This window comes from Grammomys surdaster, unplaced genomic scaffold (assembly GCF_004785775.1).
Source record: "Grammomys surdaster isolate TR1022 unplaced genomic scaffold, NIH_TR_1.0 126313, whole genome shotgun sequence".
NCBI lineage: Eukaryota > Metazoa > Chordata > Mammalia > Rodentia > Muridae > Grammomys > Grammomys surdaster.
The window spans coordinates 9,305,401-9,310,027 of record NW_021621113.1 but is presented as its reverse complement, the minus strand read 5'-3'; positions in this window follow the sequence as shown (position 1 = coordinate 9,310,027).

Genomic DNA, 4,627 nt, shown 5'->3' with positions numbered 1-4,627 from the left:
AGGTGTCAAAGGTCCTCCTGGTCACGCCTTTTTATTTAAAGCCACCCGGGGGAACACAAAAAACCCCTTTCTCAAAAAACAAAAAAAAAAAAAAAAAAAAAAAAAAGGACATGGTCTCACGTAGCCCAGGTTGACCTTAAATTCACTCTCCTGTCTAGAATGACTTTGGACTCCTGATCCTCCTGACTCCACTTTCTGAATTCTGGGATTGAAGGTTTTTATGCTTGGTTCTGAATGGTTCTTAAAACAAGACAAAACCTACAGTAAGCCACAAATAGGCACATGCCTTTAATCCCAGCACTCAAGAGGCAGAGACAGGTGGCTTTCTGTAAGTTAGAGGTCAACTTGGTAACATAAAGTTCCAGGCTACATAGTAAGAACCTGTCTCAAAAAGAAAAAAATAGCAATAGCAAAACGCCTTACAACAAAACATTTTTTATTAAGTAGAGAAGTTAACTGCTAAATTTTAAATTCTTGAACATTTTTTCATGATAGAAATTCACCTCCAGAAAAAAAAAAGAATTGAACTTCATGAATGGAAACTGGATTTTGGCCTCCCATGGATGAGTTGGTTTGTTTTGAAAGTTTACTTTTTATTTGTTTTTACTTTATACACACACACACACACACACACACACACTAGCTGTCTTCAGACACACACTAGAAGAGTGCACCAGATCCCATTACAGATGGTTGTGAGCCACCATGTGGTTGCTGGGAATTGAACTCAGGACCTCTGGAAGAGCAGCCAGTGCTCTTAACCGCTGAGCCATCTCTCCATTCCCCAGCCTATTTTCATCTCCCATCTCACTGTAAGAGCTACTGCATATTTTTATGTGTTCTGACATGTGTGAGTAGTCTCCAGGATAGCCAGGACTACATGGTGAGATCCTGTCTCAAAAAACAAAACAACATCTGGGCAGTGGTGGCACATACTTATATTCCCAGCTCTTTTGCAGGTGGAGGTAGGAAGATTAGATGTTCAAAGCCAGCCTCAGTCATATTGCAAGTTTGAGGTCAACCTAGATTATATGAGGCCCTACCTCCAAGAAAGTAAGGAAGGAAGGAAGGAAAGAGGGAGGGAGGGAGGGAGGGAAGGAGGGAGGGAGGGAAGGAAGGAGGGAGGGAGAATATGAGGAGGGAGAGAGAGAGGAAACAAGGAAAGAAGAAATCAGCCTAGGTTACATGAGAACCTATCAAGGAAGGAAGGAAGGAGGAAGGAAGGAAGGAAGGAAAGAAGGAAGGAAGAAAGGCTCTAAAACATAGCCCCAAAATAAAATACATTATTATTATTATTATTATTATTATTATTATCATATTATTACTATTATTTTGAGACAGGGTCTCACTGTGTAGCCCTGGCTGGCCTAGAACTCACAAAATAGACCAAGCCAACCTAAACTCAACAGAGATCATCCAGCGTCAATCCCTTCTTTCTGAAGAGTCTTTAACTGAGTCATGAAATCTACATTTTTTAATCCCATCAAATTAGCCTGAGAGCAGGCGAGACATGCAAGTGTCAAGTGTCACCAGCTGAGAATACAGGGAAAGTTGGAGGTGCCCAGAGCACAGCGTGCTGGATTAAAGGCACACCCAGCCTTTTATTGTTGTTATTAATGGTGTTCTTGCTATGTTATAGGCTCTGAGCCAGCCCAGTCACCAAACCTGTCCAGTCGGTGACATATCCTCCAACTTAAGGAATTGGCCAGTGGGTGTTCAGAGAGGTGACGTCACCCAGCTGGAGGTAGAATAACTGAGTCCAGAACTCTCCAAATCTCTACCTTTGTACAAATTTTGCGACTCAGGAAGAAAAGCCTCAAGGCACAGGTACGGCCCCAGGGGTAATAAATAACAGAACAACTCTCCTGCCCCTTCCTACCCCTTCCTGCCCCGGGGCTCCATTCCAAGTCTGCAGCTGCCTTCCCTTTCCTATGGCTTACACAGAAGACATGAAGTCAGATTGGATCCTTAGGAAGTTTCTTGCCTGCAGACAGCCTAAGGTGGGCTTGCTATTGTTCTGTCCCACGGCAGGTTGATGTGCCTGCCCCACACACTCATGTGGCTCTAGACATCTCAGCCACCTCCCTGCAGGAGGAGTCCTGGGCTGGGAAGGCTGAGAGGCTGATAGGAGGACAAGCCCCCAGGGACATCTTGGGAAGAGGGACAGGGACAAAGGAGATGGCCTTGGTCAGGGACTTGCACTGTCAAGGAAGTGACATCATTTTAGAGGCTTCCTGAACGGAGTTAGGAGACTTGTCCCTAATCCTTACCTTTGGGGGCAGGGACTACAGATCCACAAATAGCTGCCTTTCTCAGTAACACCTCAAATAACAAGATAGAACCATAAATAAAGATGACCAGTACATTCTGTTCTCACCCAGCAGGTGAGAGAACAATTTTTTTTTTTTTGAGACAGGATTTCTCTGTGTACCCCTGGCTGTCCTAAAACTCATTTTGTAGACTAGGCTGGCCTCCAACTCACAGAAATTTGCCTGCCTCTTTCTCCAGCATGCCGGGATTAAAGGTGGGTGCCACCACTGCTAGCTACAATTTTTAATCCGATCAAATTAGCCTGTGAGCAGGCGAGACGGTACAAGTGCCCGTAGCACAGTATTTGTGTTGTCTTAGGATATAAGCCATGTGAGGACCACATGCAGGTTACGCTCCCATTCCTGTATGTGCCCAACTGATAGAGAAATGTCTGTGTTCATGACCTGATGGGACATGATTGGTGTGGGTAGCCCAAAGGTAAAAGCAAGCCACCAGAAACTAACTAATGAACTGTCCCTCAATGGCAGAACCTGCACACTCCACCACAGAGCCCTATAGTGGTCTATTTTTCATTTCATTTTCTGTGTGTGTGTGTGTGTGTGTGTGTGTGTGTGTGTGTGTACCCGTGCATGCTCAGATAGTGTGCTGGGAATTAAGCCAGGACACCCTTGGCAGAGAAACTGGCACACAGCAGGGGTCCTCCCCAAACCTCTCAACCTAAGCTTCCTGCCCTGGGCTTGGGGGAAGATCAGTCCCTTCTTCTTTCTGAAGAGTCTTTAACTGAGTCGTAAAACCTACCAGAAACAAAGCGGCCTAATGGCTCTGCAGAAGCCAGTCTCAGCCTTTTAGAGGGGGAAAAAAAATTCCAGGGCTTTCTGATCAAAGATTTGTTGCAGTAGAATAAATCCCCCACAGAGGAATTCATGTCTGCATTCTCTGTAGGAGCCGTGTTGTACGGATGAGTGAGCCCTGGGTAGGGGAATAGCTCTCCACAAATCAGAGCACTTTCCAGTTTACAAAAGGCCTCCACAGCTGTTATCTGATTCCACTCTCTATCCGTGAGGGACTGCCCACAGTCGAGCCCTTCTCTACCGGAAAATCAAGGTATCATGCTCGCTTCCTGGAGACGAAGTGAAGGTTAGATGTCATGTCTGTAATACAGACAGAAAAATCCTCCTATGGCTTATGGCAGTGTGTGTGTGTGTGTGTGTGTACACATTAGCACATTAGTGTTCATTTTAAGCTTTAATCAGCATCTTGAAGTACAAATAAATCAGTTTCAAGGTTCAACCTCTCAAATTATGAAAGCTGGAAAGCGGGGCTGGAGGGACGGCTCAATAGTTAGGAGAACTTGCTGCTCTGCAGAGGACTCTACTGTGGACCACAGCTCACGTCAGGCAGCTCACGACTGTGACGTCAGCTCCAGAGGATCTGACAGTTTTGGCTTCCTCAGGCACCTGTACTCATGTAGGCACATGCACAGACACAGACACACGTGCACTCATATGCACACACACAGAGACACACACAGACATAATTAAAGAATAAAAATCTGGAGAAAAAAAGTCAGGCATGGTGTGATGGTTTGTATATGCTCAGCCCAGGGAGTGGCACTATTAGAAGGTGTGGCCTTGTTGGAGTAGGTGTGTCACTGTGGGTGTGGGCTTTAAGATCCTCATTTTAGCTACATGGAAGTAAGTATTCTGCTAGCAGCCTTCAGATGAAGATATAGAACTCTCAGCTCCTCCTGTGCCATGCCTGCCTGGATGCTGCCATGCTCCCACTTTGATGATAATGGACTGAACCTCTGAACCTGAAAGTCAGCCCCAATTAAATGTTGTCCTTATAAGAGTTGCCTTGGTCATGGTGTCTGTTCACAGCAGTAAAACCCTAACTAAGACACATGGAAGCACAGACCTTTAGTCTTAGCTCTCAGGAAGCAGAAGCAGGCAGATCTCTGTGATTTTTGAGGTCAGCCTGGTCTACACAGTGAGTTTCTTTCTTTCTTTCTTTCTTTCTTTCTTTCTTTCTTTCTTTTTTTTTTTTTTTTTTCGAGACAGGGTTTCTCTGTATAGCCCTGGCTGTCCTGGAACTCACTCTGTAGATCAAGCTAGCCTCAAACTCTCGAACTCAGAAATCTGCCTGCCTCTGCCTCCCAAGTGCTGGGATTAAAGGCGTGAGCCACCACCGCCCGGCTCACAGTGAGTTTCAAGACAGCCATGGCTCTGTAGAGAGACCCTGTCTCAAAATAAATAAATAAATAAATAAAATAAAATCTGAAAAATGTAGAAGGTAAACATTTTTCTTCTTTCTTTCTTTCTTTCTTTCTTTCTTTCTTTCTCTCTCTCTCTCTCTC